The following is a 19381-nucleotide window of genomic DNA, read 5'->3' on the forward strand; positions in this document are numbered from 1 at the left end:
ATACCTAGTGGGATCATCATTCTGCTGCATACCTAGAGCTCATACCTTCCTTTTCTCTCCCAAACAGCAAGCCAGGCCTTTGTTTCACTCATTTCTTACCCATGTTATCCATTAATTTTGCTGTCTTTTTACAGCTTATTACCACAGAAGACCTGAAAAGACCATCACTCCCTAATGTCTGAATGAGAATTTGAGAAAGTCTGAGGGAGGAATGTTTTGTTCATGGTTAAACAAGCACAAATGGAATGGCTAGAGGTTATAAATGTTTGCATTTTTTAACAGGGTGCTTAAAGGCATTTTGAATATAAATACAGGCATAAAACACATGCTTTGAGGAGCTCAAAATCCAAACATTCCATTTTGGACAACTGCTCAGAACAATGTGGGACTGTTCTTTGCATTTCCCTAGAACAAAAAGATCCTTCTTAACAACTGTTAGCATGTCCAAAAATTAGGAGCTGATCTCTTGTGTTGCCCCTCTGACCTGAGCTAGTGAATGCAGCAGAGCTGGATACAGATATTGTACAACACACAGACAGGAACACTCAGAGTGCCCTTGGAAGGGCTGACCCTGAAAGCCTGAAGGGGCCTGCCAAGTGCAGAATGCTTCTCTTGCACCAACACAGTGGGGGATACCTGTTCTTGCAGGTCTGCTTCCAATTCACTGATTCCCACAACAGTAAATGATCTTAATCTAAAAAAAAAAATAAAAATCAGTGTGGTGGACTTCTGCTAAGTCTGAGAAACCGAATCTCTCTCCAGAGCAGTGTCACTCCCAACTGCGTTCTCTGGGACACACATTAAAAAGTTCCTAAATTTATGCCAACAGGCATTTCCTGTTTCTCAATGCTGGTATTCTCATTTCTTTTTGCACCAGAAGTTAAGTGTAGAAGGCGCCTTTAGCTTAAGAACATAAGAAAAGTCATAATAGTTCAAAGAAATGCCTCTGTTGGGTCGGTCCTGGCAGGTCAGGAATGCGTGTCTAGGCAAGAACATGAGGCAATAAGTCCATATCATGGCTTTTCCATGTATAAATTTTACAAGCTCCAAAGAGTCAGTGGTTCAGAGACTACCAGAGAGGAAAGACACCTTTAGGCCACTTTGACAGCAATGGATTTACCTCACAACACAGCAAGTTTAGTATGAACTCAACAGGCTTAGTACTAAAGCTAGGATCAGGGCTGGCATTATTCACCATGACTGTATGCATATTAATTGACATTAACATTTTATACCTAATCTGTGGGCTGCAAACACCAACTGCAAAAGTTGTATTTCACTGCTTATTGCAAGTGAACAACAGTTAGTTACACAGCCCTCCTTGGCATTGTTATTTTGAGGTTGCCCATAATCTTTCTTGCTCAAGAGTTCACAGATCTGTACCAGCAGAGTTTTCATCATAATATGCTCTTACCCAGCAACTCAAGCACCTGAGAAAACATAGACTACTTGGCACTTCTAAAAGGCCACAACTCTCAGATCTTCTCATGGCTCAACAACATGGTATTGAGCACACTCAGAGGAAGCACAGAGTGCCAATGCAGCACTTGGGTCACAAGAGAGCTTGCAAAGCTGAGGGGTAGCACTAACTGCCCTCCAGATGGGTTTCCTTCACTTTGTACAGCATCTGCATCGATTCCCATGAATACTTCTGCTGTCAGTTTAAGGGGAGTAAAGGCCATGTTTGCCTTGGATTAATTTTAAGTTTGGAACAAAGAGAACAAATCACAGTTTCCTACTTTCACACTATTTCCCCACATCACAATCCCATACACACTCACCAAGTCTGACAACATGCAGCACAGCTCCTTTCTCCTGACACTTCAGCAGGGGAACTTTCCAGAAGAAAGCCTGGCACAGGTACCTCCAGAGTAGAAGCATTAATGCTGTTCACTTACACACTGTCCAGGTAATGTCTTCTGCAGCAATGCCTGAAAATCACTGGCAGCTATAGCAAACTTTGATATATCCTAATATCCCTTCAGACATTCGGGATGCCTGCATCAGCACTTCCAGAAAGAAAACTGCCTGGCAGTGTCACAGCTGAGACAGCCACGAGCTGCACAGTAACGCCACTTCAGAAGGCTGCAAGCATCTGCCCTTCTTGTTCTGTAGCCCAGCCTTTTATCCCCTCCTGTTGATGCACCGCACCTGTGTGCCCCTCACTGTCCATGCCCTGCACCTGTGTGCCCTCACTGTCAATGCCCTGCACCTGTGTGCCCCTCACTGTCCATGCCCTGCCCCTGTGTGCCCTCTGCTCCCTTTGGTGGTTGCTCAGTGCCCCTGGGCACTCCATGGCTCATTGCTGTCAGTGCTGCTCACCTGCTGCTCACAGCTGGAGCCCATTGGGGATGAGGCTGGGCCAGCCCCATCCCAATTATCACAAACTGGGCACCTACATAGCAGTTGTTGATACAGAAGACCAAATCAGATGACAATGCCAAATCTTTAGAATGTCTCTACTTCTGCCATTAGTTTAGATGATCTCTGAGTAAATACAAGCCTGGAAAATATATATTAACTATAACTTCAGCAAATTCTGTTGTAAGATAACAGAGATAACCTTTTCTACTTGCCAACTTCACCCGGGTGTTGAAAGTATTTAGATGAACTTAACATTCTTGAATTATTTGGGTTCCTTATTCTTATAAATATTTATACTCAGCATGAATCCAAGACAGTGTCTCCATCTAAAAATAGCATTCTGATTTGTGGCTTTGCAAATATGAGATGGGAAGTCAGAGCATCACAAACTAAACACAGCAAGTGTGTGTAATTATTCTCATTAAAACACTTTGAGTGGAAAATTTTAATTACCCTGGGATATAAGAGAAAGCAGGGCAGACACCCCTTGGATCCTGGTTGCAGGACACTTATGAAGGCCATGTAATCTTGTATTTCTAGTAATTTGCTCAGAATTTCAGGGACTTACTCTCAGCCCTGAAGCTACAACCTGTCCATGCAGAGCTGAGGCAGATGCATGGCCACTTCCTGAGAAAATCCCTGGAAAATTACTCCATAAATTTCTAGGAGGCTAGTGGGGAAACTCTGGTCTGAACTTCTAAGTGTCAGAGTTGGAATTTGAAAATTCCTATGTTAAAGCTCTAAGCAGGACATTTAAAGTTCTGGTGTGCCACAACTTCATTGTTCTAAAAGCAATTTGCTTGACTACAAGCTGAGTATTTGATGTTTCCACTCAGTGGATTCTGCCTACAAGTGGGAAAGGGAAGCAGAAGTTCTAATGAAAACATCACTATCCCATAATTGCAATCTGTCTGATATTTGTAGCTGCCTTCAGGAGAATGGAGATTTTACTCTCATTCTCCTACCATCCAGTTCAGTTTGAAAGCCCAAATCCTCAGCACACATTTTCTCTCTTGCTCATTGAGGCTTTTTCCTTTTCCCCTTCAAACACTTTCCTGATTTCTGCCCTGCTGAATGAGAGGGACCACAATCCTTTCCACTTCTGCTCTGAATGAAGGCACAGCAGGAAGAGCTCCTCTGGTAATGTTTATGCAGCTGTGCAAGTCTGCTGGAGAGAGCAGCAGAATTGCAAACACCTGAGTCATTCTATCACCATACCCATGCTGCAGAATCCATGTCCTCCACTACCAGAGCAGAGCTGATCCTGCATTGTAAAATCTCCAAACTCATGCTCCCTTCTTTGAAGAATGTAAAATAAAATAGAAATTTTAAAAATAAATAGAAGTTGTGCATCAATTCTTCTTACTAGGCAATAAATGCTTTGCAAGCTTCTAATTCTTGTCCTTCTTGGAAATGCACTCAGTTTGTCTTTCCTCTTGATAAGATGACTGCAGTGGGTGGACACTCTGGAGTACAGGTACTTAAGGAATGACTCAGGATAATTAAGTGACTGCAATTTAACAGCTTAGCTTTAATTCTCCAATACATTTCCCTCTCTAAGTACTTAGTTATAAACCTAATCTTCTTGGAAAACTACTTTCTTCCATTTCTAGGGTGTCAGACCAGTGTTTAGCACTTTTACTCATTTCACCGGCACATACTTCTATCCAGAGGAACAAGGCACACACAGTGGAAGCAATCATAGTCCTGGTACACATTCACTGTAATGCTTCTGCTCTACCACAGCTCTTTGGCTTGGAGCAGAAGTAGAGATGAAAATGTCAGATAAGGAATCCAATTCACAAGGTTCCACAATGCCCCTTGCCTAACATTTCCTCATGTTCTCACCCATTCTCCACACATGCATGACAGTAATCCACAGGAGAGTGCACTTACTACTGCTCAACCTTTGAAAGCATTATTGGATTGCTAACACTGCAGTGGAACACATTTTAATGACCTAAACATTAAATATTGTTGTTAATTTCATGTTGGTGTGAATGCATAGAGTTTAGATTTTCTTTATTTCTTTTTTTAGTTGAATCTTCAGAGTAAGAAACATCACCCCATTCTGCACTTGCTGAACCAATTCAGGCTCCAAATGGTTAAACTCTTACAGGGAAAAAAAAAAAAAGGCATTTTTTCCTTCTGGGCTTCCTCACTACAGTGGAAACTGAAAACAGAAGGGCCAGAATACCACAATAAAGGCTGCTCTTACTGTATTTTTGAACTGACTAGAAGAGACAGGAAGATTAAGAAATCCTGTGAGAGATAATAAAAGACAAGCACTTGAAAACTGAATTGTGATGTGGCCACCAGAAATACCACTCTGAGAAACAAAAATACTTGCAAGCATGTCCCTAGAGGATGGACTGCCAAGCCCTGGCTCAGCAGCTCTGCTGGATTTTTAAAGACAGATTATGCAAGAATCTTCTGTGAGCACAAGGAAGAGAAAAGCAGCAGTGGATTTTGTCAAGCTATCATGAAAATCTAGGAATTACCATATTAGATTAGGCTGTGCCTCCTATAAAATTCCTCTCAGCAGTCATTAGCCCCAGATGCTCCAGAGGAAGCTGAGGCAGGTCTGGTATATCATATTCCCCAGGAGACCTGGCAGCCCCATTTCTCACAGTGTGTGGATAAAGCACTGGAGCATCAGAGAAGGGCTGCCTCTCTGTGTGCTCCACAGAGCTCCTCCAAAGAGGAAATGCATGAAACTTGGCCCCTAGCTGGCAGGTCTCTGGATGTTTTCAGAGTAATTCAGGGTAAGCTCCAGTCCAAAGAACATTTCATTCGTAAATGTTTTCAATAAAGCAGTGGAAGCCACCCACATCCTGCTGGGACAGTATGGGTTTGTGCTTCTGAGCTCTTGAACCATTTCAGGAAAAAATGATACACACCAGAGCAATTTTAAATGTCATATCAGGCAGTAAGTGATATTTGGCACAGTGAACTAATTAATTTTTTAATAAAAAGGAGTTATCCAACTTTTTCTATGAACACACAACAGTAGGCCCAGCTCAAATGTTTATGCAAGACGAGCAGACAGCCCAATTTTTTCCCCATTACCTTTTGAGAGGGAGTAAGGTGGCCTCAGGCAGGCCTCTATCTCCTTGGGAGCATCACTAGGGAGCCGTACCACTTCAGACTCCTTCAACAGGAAAGCATTTCAAAATCAACCACACACTTTAATTACTGGCAATTAGAAATGCCTGGGTTTGTGTGTTTACAGCTGAAAAATGTTAATGTGTGCCAGTTGTGTCAGAAAGTTTGATTAAGCTTTTTAAACTGAATTTGAAAAACTTAAAACACTCCAAAGACTCTGATCAGAGTGTCTTGGGGGGCTTTCCAAAGTGACATGTAGAAGTCAGAACTGCTTTGATAGTCTCCTCACTGGTCCCAGTGGGCCAGAGCTTGCCTTGCAGAGACACACACCCAACACAGCTGGCAGGAGAGATTTCTGTCTGGCAGTTCCACAAAGACCAAGCAGCATCTCAATCTTATCTAGGATCATTATCTGAATGGCAAACTGGAGTTACACCTGAGGTCCCAATGACTATCCCTGGTGCCAGTGGGGCTCATAGGAGCAGCTATGAAATGAGATAAAGGTGAGTAAAACACACACACACACACACACTCCACTGCACAGGTTAGCTGCTTTTTCAGTGTATAGCACAGCTGTGCTAGTCATTGTCTTAGAAATTTGAAGACTGCAAGAAACATCAACAATAAGAGAGTGATGTTAGACCAAGTTCATAGGCAAAATACAAAGAGAGCAAAAGGTACTTTTTCCTGGCCCAGCAGAGATGATATTCCCATGGACATCCAAAGCTGATCATGAATGCTTGCTACAGAGCTCTCCATGTGTCATAAAATATGAGCAATAAAATAAAGTCAAAGAATTGAAAAGACAAATGACAAGCCTCTGTGCATCATTAATGAATGATGAGGGTGGAAAGGCAGAAGATAACCCTCCATGCATATAATAATGATATCTTTGACTGGTGGTGCTTCTTTATGCCTGCACGTTTAATAAGATGTGTTGGAATTAAAAATTTAAAAATCAAGTCCATGTGCTCCATAAAATATGAGGAAAGAAGCAACTCTTGCCTAAGTTAAGATCTTAGCATTGTACATCTTATTAAAGAAGGAGATGTGTTGATTTATGCAAATACTCATAAATGAAGCATGACAGTATTCCAATTCTGATAACAAACCAAGTCATACAGTCAGTAATCTCATGTCTCATCAAAGGAAGAATTTTGATACTTAGCAAAGAGTTGTAAGTCCACAGGAAACAATCTGTTATTGCATCAAGTGACCTTTCTTCAGCTGCTTTATAGCCAAAGCTACAGACTCTGGGCTGACTCAGGGGGTTCTGTGATTTTCCCTGGATAATGTCAATGAGTTCCCCAATAACATTGGCATTAGTGAGAAGGCACTAAGGCTTCATGTTTTGTTTGTAACACTGTCCATTGCAAAGGAGCTGAACACACTATTTAATGAGAGCAAGCCTACATTCTCCAGACCTCTCAGTAGGACAAGGACTTCCTAGTGCTCTACATGACTTTTCTTTTTTTTCCCCCATCTTTAGGAAGTGTATTTATCCTGTGCTCTCTATTATACTGGAATATAACCTAATGCTATCCAATCCAACATTCCTTTACCTGGAGTCAAAGCTGTATATCAAACTTTTTCTGGGATTGTTGGATTAATAACTGTTGAACTCAACAATCTTAAAGGTCTTTTCCAACACAAATGATCCCATACTCCTGTGATGCATTTGTTCCCAAAGACATCCTCAGCCAAACATACAGCTGAACTTGATGGCTAAATGGGACAACTGTTTTGCATTACCAAACACAAAAAAGCAAGCAAAAAACCAAACAAACAGAACCAAAAATCCACAAAATCCCCACATCTTCCAGCTCTAACTCTATATATTGAAGCTGTACTGATCAGCAAAGAGACAGCAGATATTTCCTGCCATAGTCAGAATATGGGAATGGCTCAGCCCCCTCAAAGTTCATTTGCTTTTGTATTTTTAGACTTAGGTATTTTTCCAAGCCTGCAGCAGTGTCTGCTTCCCCCTTGGAGCCTCCAAAGAATGTGTGTATTTGAGAAAGATGAGAGATATCTTTGGAAGTGTCACATCTGGATGAAACAGTGACATGATCTTTAGAAGCCTGGGATGTGGCTGGAGGGGCACAGGGAAGAGTGGGTGTGTGCAGCCACGTGATGGGGTGGAGCTGAAGTCCTGGAGAAGAGGCACATCATAAAACAGGCAGCAGAGGAATCATGTAACAGCTTTTAAAAAGAAAGACCCATCTTGATATCTCCCTACCTTGATGCATTTTTTTTCTACAAACACCATTAACAACTCTCTTTGCTCCCCACCAACTTTGTTTGAAGATAAAAATAAGGAAAGTGTGCTTTAATGAACCATTAGTGTCTCTCAATATCTTCCAGGCTAAGTCTACTTAATTTATGAGGCAAGGGATTTTCTTTTCTCCTTTTTTTTACCCTTTCTTTTTCCGTGCAAAGGCAACCTGGAATCAGAAGTCTGATGCTCAGGGCTCAAATATCATCACCAATAATAAAAATCAGAGATTTATCTGAGAGTGATACTGTTAACGTCCCAGACAGAGCAGAAAACCAGCTCACTTTCCCACAACTAACTATACTGTCTCTTAATTGCTAGCAATATTAAAAGCTCAATTCTGTTAAGTAAGCAGATATGTCAGACATATGGGAGCAGGTCTAGGGGGCAAGTGCCATTGTTTTACAGTTATTTCCCTCACTGCAATGGCATTTAAGAAGTTATTTGCAGCATCTAAACTAGAAGGCTTGCATGTGGGCATTGTGTGAGAGACAGATGGACTAAGAAAAGCATTTGGCTTCTATACAATAGAAATATTAAACCTTAAAGCAATCAAAGGTCTTTAAATTAAGGAGCCCTATCTTGTTCCCCAGCAAAGTGAATGACCAACATTCCAAGGTCTACAAGAGGAAGAAGCCACCCTCACAACTTGCAGGAGTAAAAGACCAGATATTTGGGGCTTACTGCACTTGAAAAGTTCTTGGTCAAAACACATAAATTGTAAAGAACTCATCATTTTAAGATACTGACATAATTTTCCTTAGGATCTAGAAATTCCAGTTTGCAACATATTGAGAAGAACATTACTTTTAGTGCTACATTCTATGCAAAATTATTGTAAATGATTCATTCTCATGATTCACAAGTGGCAGAGGAGACCCCCAGGGGCTGGGAGAGAGAGAAAAAGGCTGAGCTGTGGGACAAAAAGGCTCTGCCCATGCTTCAGGAGAGTACATTACACATCTTCTAAATATTCACGCTGCGCAGCTCTCACAATGAGAAACAAATAACAAACTTCACATCTATGATCTGCTTGTAGGTGGGAAACAACTTTCCCACACAGCCCTGCCTGTTCTCACTTTTATTATAGCAGTGCTCTAACACTGGACAAGGTGACTTGGCCAGCCCAAACTTTTTGTTTGGTGGAAGTGAAAAGCAGAAATGAATGCAGTAAACTTTAAATCCAAGGCTTGGTGTCATGGGAGACAAAAAGGCAAACTTCTAATAAAAGGGTCTTGGAGAATGGCGAGAAAGAGCTGTACTGAAATCATATTTTTAAATTATTTTTATTCAGTTGAATGACAGAGCTTGTCACTTCTGTGTAGTATAAATGACTGAATAGTTCATATGAGCAATAATACCATGGCAGATTGAGGCAAGCCAAGATTTGATTCTTAGCTCTGCTACCAATTCATGCAGATAAATCATTCAGTCTTTGTGCTTTGACTTTCCCATCTGAGAAAGGAGATATTCAGCTTAGTTCACAGAAGTGTTAAAGTGTTGATCATTTTTATGCACATAGCAATGTGAACTCATTGGGTAAAAGGTGCTTTGGAAGTATTAAATATTCTCCTTGCTAATATGCCTGCTTTCCTCTTCGCATTGTTTATGAGTAGCACAATTCTTTTGAATGAACTTCAGCCCATTAGAATTAGACAGTATGGAATTTACATTCTTTGCAATGATAAATGCATTTAATCTTCTTCAACCAAATACGTTCCAACCCAGCATTTAAGGATAAGACTAATCTCTTTTGTTTCACATGACTATTGAGTAAAAACAAGCACTCAAGTGTTCTGTCAAATTGAGGCCATAAGAGTTTTTGCAAGAATAAGCAGCAATTGGCAGTTAAACTCTGTGATTTGAAAGTTCTCCTCCAAGTCTTGAAGAAACTATGGTTATGGGATAACTGTCGTTGTTATACCACCAAAATTGTTGTGGTATCTATACACACAGGTTAAAAAAACTCAAACATTTAAGAAAAAAATAAATTCATTTCCCATCTTATACTCTGTACTTCTCTAGAACTTCAGTGTTGCCTGTTACACCTTGTTCTGACTTTGGAGGGGACAGTAACACTAACTGCAAGTCCAAGTTTGAGGGAAGAGGAATAGTCTTCCCTTCACCTTCATCACAGGGACCAGGTTTTCTTCTGCAGTTTCATCTGTTGTGGTGCATTTCCTACATCTACAGGAATCTAATACACCTGCAATGTCTCTGACCATTTCTGCTGCCTTTCTGTTTTACTCATCAGTAGTAATTGTATTTCTTATATAATCAGGAGACTGATCTGGAATTTAAAGAGGTTTGTGCAGGCTGTGAGCTGCAGCTCCTGAATTCCTCCGGAGTACACACAGGGTATCCATATTTCACCAGTTCTGACCTGAATGTTCACCTTAATAACAAACAACTGCTATCAATCAGTTCTCATGCTCTCTGCAATAAACCAGAATGTAAAATGAACTGAGCTCACTTAGGCTGGTTTTCCTGAGATGGTGCATTAGGTCAGAGACTCATTGTGAGAGGGCTGCAGTTTGTAATCTGCAGTGTTACAGATTATTAGGATTTCATCTGGCTTTAAAGGCAGAAGATTATCTTCCCTGCTGTGTATGCTATCAGGGAGGTTCCTAGAAAGATGTTGCTAGCTTTGTTGTAAAGACAGACCTGAGGAACTTCAATGAAACAAATGAAAATGGAATTTTCTATGCAAAGGAGCTGATGTACCTATGAAACAGCCTGGCACATATTCAGACTGACTTCATGACCAACATTCTTGTAAATATTTCTTGAAATGGTGAATTCTGAGAGGCAAATCTAGGGCTTTTCTGTCTGGAGCAGAAAACTGGAAGAGCTAATGAATAAGAATCTCCAGTGGACATGCAATGCAAAACCTAATAAAGCTGAGACACATGAAGAGCCCTCCTTCCCTGAAACTTTGGTGTTATTAACGTAAGCAAAAATTAAATTCTGCCAAAATGAACGGTATTGGATCTGTTCTTGTAGGAATTTACTTCAGATTGACTTGCAGCTGGCAGCAGCAAATGCTGAGTGCTACTATGCTCAGAGAGGTGTGCTGGAGATGTCAAACTGCATCTTGGACCAAGAGTGTGCAAAGGTTTCTTAATTATGAGGTCTCTGAATTAAATAAATGATAAATCTCATCTTTAATTCCCCAAAGAAGGCTAAATGTCCTACCTCCCCCTTGGGAACTCAGAGGGCGGGGGCTTTTAAGCTTACAGATTTCTGTTCTGTGAATTACATGAGAAAGATTTGTAGACTGCAGGTAGAAGCATCAGAGGAGTGGACAAAAGCTCCTCTTTAAAAGCAGCATCCAGAATGAAACCACTGTTCTAGGTAAAACATCATCTCAGGTAACATGTGGACTGACATTCCCAAAGCTATTAAGGAGATCAAGCAGGAAGAAACAGTTAGCTACAACTGTTGAGACTGTAAAGTTCCAAAAGCTCTCACTGTGAAGAGCTGAAAGCAAGACAACTCAATGCATTTTAAAGTCTCTCTCTTCCTGGAATAGGAAGATGACTCCACCACAGATGGTAATACAAAAAAAAAATACAATAAGGAAACTGTACAGGTGCTGCAGCTCCACAGAAGATGCCCTGTTTTCAGTAATGCCTCTTAATCCAGAATTTTACATGGAAGTTCCCCCTGCTTATCTTACTATCATCAGAAAAACATGTATTGATCTGCTTATGATCATAATTCTCAATTCAAATCTTTGTCTCCTACATCACAGCAGACTGGAGAGGGAGGGAGCCTAGGAAGCACAGTGATAAAACCAAAATAAATCTTCATTTAAATTTCAGAGTAAAACCTTAAGCACTTTATTTTTTGAAACAGAGGAAAAAAAATGCATGATCCAGATTTTGTGTGCAGCAGCACTCATTTTTTTTTATAATATCATCTTGAAATCAGGAGTAAAACCCAGTATAAACTTGTGCAAATGGTCCTCGAGTAAGTCTTCCTGACAGGAAAATGTAGACCTGCTCTAAGGGCCATCAAGCTGCCTCTGGAAGTAGTTTAGCCATTTATTTGCCCTGTATTAATAATGGTCAAGTACAAAAGAAATTAATGGCTCCTAAAAAGCATAGGAAGAGTAATAAAAACATTGAAAGACAGAAAGTTGGAATTTAATCCCTTGAGAGAAACATTCTCCCTGCCCATTAAAGTGCTGCTTTTATTCAGTCATTCCCATTAACAGGGAACTCAGCCTGCTGGAGGACAGGCAGGTGCTGCCACTCCTCTGCCTTCCCAGCTAATGGAAGTTCCCCTTTGAACTTGACACCACCTCAGCAGCTCTGTGGGCCTGTAGCATTTCCTCACTGCTCCCCTGTGGGATTCCCTTAGATTTCTCTCCTTTCTGGCGTCTTTGAGGCTGTGATCCTGTTCCTGGGATCGCTGCGATGAGATGATGACCTGGTTAAAGGACGAGAATCTGCCCCCGCACCCAGTGATGCCAGCAGGGAGGTCACGAGCCCAATTCCCTGATCAGCCCTGCTCCAGCAGCTCCTGCCCCGTGAGCACGGCCAGGAACAGGCTGGGCACGCTTGGCATGGCCCTGGCATCCCTCTGCACACTGCAGATGGAAAATCAGTTTTTCCAGTGAGATGCCACAAAATACTGCTCAGCCAGAGAGGAGCCTGCAGTTCTGTGACATTCACTCTGGTTTAGCACTCTGAAAGCTGAGCCTCCACTGCCCTGATGGTGCTCAGCCCAGTGCTACTAAGGCTCACATATAAATATATCTGCCAGACAAACAGCCTTAAATAATCCAATATGAGCAGTAATTTGCTGTAGCAAATTGACATTAAAAACAAAAGAAAAAAATCTTCAAATAAATATCCCCCATGATTGTGCCCAGGAATTCCATTTGAACAGTTCACAAATTGTAGTTTTAGCAGATGGTTGAAGTACTACATGAAAAGTTCGTTATAGAAAACAAATTAACTTTTTGCAACATTAGCAAGAGCAACCACTGAGGAAATCCTTTTCTCCTTTCCAGGAAAGTTCTTTTCTCTTTATAAGATATATTCGTATTGTTGTTTATAACTAAGAAATTATTGCTACTGTAAAGGTAAATATGGTAACTGTAGATGGTTGATTGATGGTCAATATTTAGCAAAGACATTTTTGAATCCTACTGTTAAACCTCTTATATAGCTACTAAATAAGACATTTCTGATTTTTTACCAGCTTGCAGTGACTAATTTATTCAAATGCATTTTTTCTATTATTCATCTCCCTCTCATGGCAATTGTTTTAAAATAGCTTGACGTGACTATTGACCAGTTTCTCTTAGCTCTAATAAATTGTACATTTTGTTTCATTTATTAGGTTTTGTATATGTAGCAGATAGTTATTCTTGTTGGTTGGTTTTGTTTGTGTGTTTGCTGGTTTCTGATGGTAAGATCATAGATCTGTTGCAACAAAAAAAAAAAAAAAAAAAGAAAAAAAAAAAGAGCAAGTCTATTCTGTTCTGAATCTGCTGTGATGAAATGGAATTTGCACCCAGTATCCACCACCAGTGGTCAGAGGGAATCACTGTCTCCTTCAAAGATTGTGCACTTTAAATCCTCTGCTAGTTCAACTACTATATATTTGATTTTAATTAAATTTCTGTCATAAATTATAAAAGGCCACATCTTCAAAGTCATTAATTAAGGTCCCTTGGTGTCTGCATACCAACCCTATGATGACAAGTGAGGTGTACCGTGAGTAGCAACAAGCAGCTGCCCAGCAGCAGCAGCAAAGCAAGCAGAACCATTATTCTGACATGTTCAGGACTGCACTTGCCCATTGTTACAGCAAAGAGATCTCCCATGAATACAAACTGAGCAGCAGTGGGGAATAGCCAGGCTTTGGTGTGGCACTGTTTGGGAGCAAAGTGCCTCTTCTCAGGATTTCAGAAAAGTGTCACTCAGTGCAGCATTCCTTGGGGTCTGCCTCTGGAGTCTGGAAAGCAGAAATGCCACAGCTCTGCACTGTGGCTGAGCATGCAGTCACATCCATTTGGCTCTTGCTGTAACAATAGGCCAGTGCAGTCCTGGCTAGCAAAGGGCTTTATTCATATATTATATGAATTATATATTCATCTTTACTCACATTTTGCACTGCAAGATTCCTCATGGAGCTCCACAGGCCCATTCACAACAAGGCAACAACAGTGTGGACAGCAGGATCTGTTCCCAGTGCTCCTCAGGATCGTGCTGAGTTTGCCAAGTTTAATCAAATACAGCATCATCAGGACTTCTTCTGAACCATCAGTATGAGGAGGCACCAGTAGGGAGCCACCTGTATGTTTGAGGACAAAATAGTTCTGAACATTGTATCCACAGTTCATTATCAAATTTTTAAAATTCATTTCTAATTTAGTAGCAAGCTAACAAATTATATCCATGTGTCAACAGAACTTCACACCCTTAAGACCTAACTTATTAAAACAGAAAGGATAAAAGAAACAAAAGGCGAATATAATTGCTGCCTTAAATGGTGAAAATCACATCTGGTACCAGTGGTTGACCCTTTGTACATTGTTCCACTCTCACCCCTCCATGCGCACAAACACACACACACTGATTTCCAACAGGTTAAAGACTCCCTCATGTGGTGGTCAGATATGGTGAATCAGATCACTGAGGCCTGAGCCAGCTGCTGAGCACAGAGAGAGCACATCCAGATCATAAATGATGGGATGTTTAAATCTTACCTTCTGTTAGGATCAATCCTTCAACATGCAGGGCTTAGATGAGCTCTCTTGCCTGCAACATAAATGAGTTCTTGCTGAAGTTATTAATCCTTTTAAACTCAGTGAGGACTGCTGTGGCTAACCATTGCTTCCTAGAGACCACTTTGCTAAAACAGATAAACTGCTGATATCACACCTTCCTGTGTTCCTACACATCCCCTTCAGCCCCTGCAGCAGGCACCACTGTTCCTGTCACAGGCACTGAAAGCAGCTGCCTGGAGCTCAGTGACTTGCCAGTGTCAAAGCCCAGGAGGAATGCAGACCCTTGGTGTGTCCCTGCTGTTATTTGTGTAGATGGTTCACCTTCGGGACAGGTACCACTGAGAAAGAGCAGTGAGCAGATACATGATTCCTACATGCCTCAGGCTTTGGGAGTCTCAGTCTGGCATCACACTCATGGCCTTGCTGCTTCTCCCACAGTGCCCTACAAGTCAGACGTGTGGTAAAAGGCACCAAAATCCCTTTTTCAGCATAGTCCAGTCCCATGCTTTCTTCTGTAAGCTCTTTACTTTATTGGTACTTATGAGCTTTTCTTCCTCAGACAAGAAGAAAGGCTCTGGAATGCTGATCCAGGAGAAATTGCAAAATGGGATTTCTGAAAAGAGAATGAGTCACAAGGCAACCCTGGAAAACCAAAAAGTAGCCAAAGGTCTGGCTAAACTGGACCTTGGGATATTTTCATTGGCACCTTTCCTCAAGTTCAGGCAAACTTTTCCATCACCTGAGCTTTGGGTTTTCCAGTTCCTTAGAAGTTCTGATTGCAAAACTCTGAGAACACTACAGCTCTGGCAACTTTAATGAGTTATTTCTTTTCCACAAATTCTGCTAAAATCAATGCAAGTCCCTCTAAATTAATAACTTGTTTTGCTAGCTATAAACTGACAGCACATGACCTAGAGAACACAAGAGGTTATATACAAATACTGAAATAGTTTACTTGCAGACACACATCCCACTGCACCCAGTTAGAACCAGCTGAGTTGGTAATCAGAGGATCAGCTGTTTTCTTAAGACCTTAATTGTCCCGATGATTATTTATTTCTTCAGCTTAGCAACAGGTTTCAATTTAAAACATGAAACCCCACCAGGAATAAATTCACCATCCTCCCATGGCCTGTGCTCATGACACTCTGCCTAACATACTCTTCTGAAACCATGAGGAAATGATCAGCTTCTGAAAAAACTTTGGAATTAGTGACAGTAGGAATTGCTACAGTGTGTTTCTGGAGGGGTGACTACTCTGTAAGCAAATTATCTAGGACACCATCTGAAGTCTAATCTTGAAACTGCTGAGTGCTTCTGAATCATTTCAAAAATCATTTTCTGAAACAGAAAAATCCTTTGATAAAAACAGCATGTTAATGCATGCTCATGTTTCTCTTTTCACAGTCAGATCTACCTAGATATGTAGCTTACAACTCAAAAGACATCATGATTCCCTTTTTACTGTTATTATTGAAGTATGTCCTCAAAAGAGGTATTTGCCTTCTCAGACTGTGTCTGCCATACAGTAACTATTCATGCACAAAAGTAGACATTTAAAAAGTACACTTGGCATCTTACAAAGCAGATGGTTTAAAATTTTAATATAGAGTGGTTCTAGCCTGAAACAAACTCAGTAACTATAGAGGAGCCTTTTATGACTCAGGAGAGATACCTCAATGTGTGTCTGAGATAAATACCTAATATAGAAATTACATGCAATAGATTAATTTTTTACACAGATGCATAAAGGCAGCTATTTTTTCTGTAGCTAATCCACAGGTAGCATCTCTCTACATAGCCAAAATATCTTACAGAGGATTAAGGTAAAAGAAAGGAGAACTAGACTATTGCTTCATCTCTTCCAAAAACTTGGTGGATGGCCTTAGGTTCTCTTCTCAGCAGGCCTTTTTCTTCTTCCCCTGTGTTGTGTATTTAATGTATTCTTTGTATTCTTTCTTTAATGTTTAACTTCTAGGAAGTCTAGCCAGCAGTCACTAATTACTGTCAGAGGTAATCTCTTCAGAGAATGGAGGGCTGAGGAATGTCTGTGCAGCAAACACCAACAGCAGTTATCCTGTCAATCCGTCACTGTCAGAACACATCCCTTCAGATCCCTCAGAGCCTGTCTCCCTGATTTGGGGCTTATCTAGTCTGAGATAAGAAAACACATCAGGGCATCTCTTTAAATTCAGCAAGAGTGGTAGGGTGATGGGGTGATTTGGGCTGTAACAGAGCTCTGGGGTCTCTACCCCAACCTCTGGCTCCAAGAGAGGCCAGGCTCAGCAGAATGTCCCCAGTGCCAGCACTGAGCATCACGGCACTCCCAGCCTGTAAAAGCAGCACCTCTGCAGCACATTAAGAACAGGATGATGGCATAGAGGTTAAAGACAAATACAAGGAGATAAGAAGCATTTTACCCTGAATATAGTCTCCATACAATAGGACTTCTACTCTAACAAAGCGTCACCAGAATTTATTTTGCTTTGCCAGTTTGAAAGAGGGCAGCTCAGCCAGTATCTCTGATGTCATGTGCTAATGAAAGAGAATGTTTTCACTCACTGCTCAGAAACTCAATCTGTTGGTTCACCCAATACCCATAAATCAAATCTTCTATTATGTATTATGTTTCCTAATTGAACATAACTTGCTTAACTGCTCACACACTGAAGTGGTACCAGCAAAGCAATTTACCAGCAAAAATGTAAAAAAGGTGAGAAACAATGCTTCACTGCAGGTCTATTCTGTTGCTTTCTGGTGCCAATTTCTTTTACAAAGTGTGTTTAAAAGATGACCTCAACATACCCTCCCTGCCAGCAAGGATAAGAAACAGAATGCAGTGAGATTTTCAAACTGCACAGACCTCCCAGTCTATTCAAAGTTTCCTCATCCATTTCTGATCCGATATTCATTAGGACAGACAGAGAACAGAGCATTCATTAGTTTTCAATGAGGCTTATGAGTGCAACTGGAATGTTCCAGGACACATTTGGCTTTAAACAGCTTCACCACAGTACCCTTCTAAATGAAAGCTGCTAAGCTGTCATAAATTACATTAAAATTCTTATGAAAACAACGTGGTTCTCATGCCTTAAGATTTACATCAGTCTTTGACCTGACATGGAGCACAGAGATAACTGCAGAATTTGCAACACGATACATAATATTTGTACTTGCTTAATTAAGGAGACCCAGGAGTACCTTGGCTCATACAGTGAAGGCTTCCTTGCTCTTTGTTCTCTTACAGTGTCACATGGCCACATACAAATATGAGCTGTCATCACAAACAAAGCAGAGGAGTCATTCCCCACAACCAAGTACCAGGCTCTGGAAAAACTGCATCATATTTTCAGAACTGTTGTGCTTATTAAGGCAACAGTTTAAATGACCATGGATTTTTGCTGATGGGGAAAAGCTAAAAAAGGATGTGTCATTTCAAAGCTGCGCCATTAGGGGAAAGTTGTTCACTGTAACTCAAGTCAGGTCAGATTCATTGCTGAAAGGATGAGGGGGGATAAGTACAAAGCCACTTGCTGACAAAGGCAGCTCCATTCACACACAAGTTCCCGTAACTCCTCATTCCCTCCTGAGCCTCAAGTGTCCTTTCCCATGGCTGATTCACCCAGCAGCCCTGCATACAGCTGCTGTGTTGGGCTCCAGGTGGAAGGGTATGGGCAGCAAAATCCCCTACAAATGCTTTTCTCCTAAGCCCCTCAGCCCTGTCCTTGAAATCCTTGCCTTTATGAAAGGCTGTTCACATCATGGATGATGGGGTGCAGTTAGCAAAATAGCTTGATATTAGCATGAATCTAACAACTGCCAATATTAACTATTTAAAACCAATTATCAAATATCAGTAAGCACCAAACACCTGCAAAGTACCTTCTTTTCATTAGCAGCCCCATTTTTTTACGGGTCACACATGGAAAACTTTCATTTAGCACTGATTGGAAAGCCTTGGCAATCTTTATGGCAACATACAGGTCAGAGGAACATTCATAGCTGGACTTGTGTTCAGTAGAAACAGTAGACCCTTGGCTGGCCAGAAGAGAGTTTGCAATCATGCAGAATTGCCAGCCTCCCATCTTGAAAAATCGTGAGCCAAATCCCTAGATTAGGGAAATTCAGCCATAATAATATTCCACTTATAACAGCACCTTAAAGCCAGCAGTATTATGAATGACACAACAAATTACTGTCCATGACAATGGTCACATTTACACCAAAATTTCAGATTAAGGCAGTTGCGCTCAAATTCCCATTACAAGCAAACACTGAATTTTGTACAATTTCCATGACATCCGTTATTTCTGTTAATTTCTGTTGCTGAATCTGCCTAATTATCTTTTACCCTGTAGGGATCAGGTGATACCTGCTGGTGGCAAAGCCTGAAGCTGGTTCTGGACCCAGCCAGCCACAATGGTCTTACTGAGAGCCCTGCACGTTGTGCAGAGATCAGGAAGGGAGTGAGGCCCACAGGGAACACGGTGAGCCCTGAGTACAGACCCACACTCTATGCAGCCTCAGCAGCAGGGGGACAAGAAGCCTTGCTCAGCTGCAGTGCCCTGTGCAGGGTCTGTCTCAAAATCCATCATCAAAATATTTGCTGTAAAGCACTGTGTGGGAGTATAATCACACATGACTAAAATATATCATTATATCTGTGACGTAAAATTAGGCCAAAAAATAGTAAAAACTTCTTAGACAGGAAAACAATGTTTAGCAATTTCTTTCTCTTTTTATTTTTTTCCTAATTTAAAATATATGTGAGATACCTTGTCTTCAAGATTAAGTCAGATTTTGTTTTTTCCTCTTCTCTGGCATAAATAAATACTTTCATATATGCAAATGAGGAGAAAATGTGGCCTCTTTCAGCAGTAGCAACTATCTGC

The 19381-nt window shown here is 41.0% G+C and overlaps 1 long non-coding RNA gene across 1 annotated transcript; it reads right to left on the reverse strand.

The window, feature by feature from the left end:
• Positions 1–250: 250 nt before the first annotated feature.
• Positions 251–2070, reverse strand: LOC132079166 (uncharacterized). Its single transcript, XR_009419356.1, has 2 exons — positions 1782–2070; positions 251–694 (listed from the first exon to the last, which is right to left on the reverse strand). It is a non-coding gene; the product is annotated as an uncharacterized LOC132079166 (long non-coding RNA).
• Positions 2071–19381: the final 17311 nt, after the last annotated feature.

This window comes from Ammospiza nelsoni, chromosome 13 (genome assembly GCF_027579445.1).
Source record: "Ammospiza nelsoni isolate bAmmNel1 chromosome 13, bAmmNel1.pri, whole genome shotgun sequence".
Taxonomy (NCBI): domain Eukaryota; kingdom Metazoa; phylum Chordata; class Aves; order Passeriformes; family Passerellidae; genus Ammospiza; species Ammospiza nelsoni.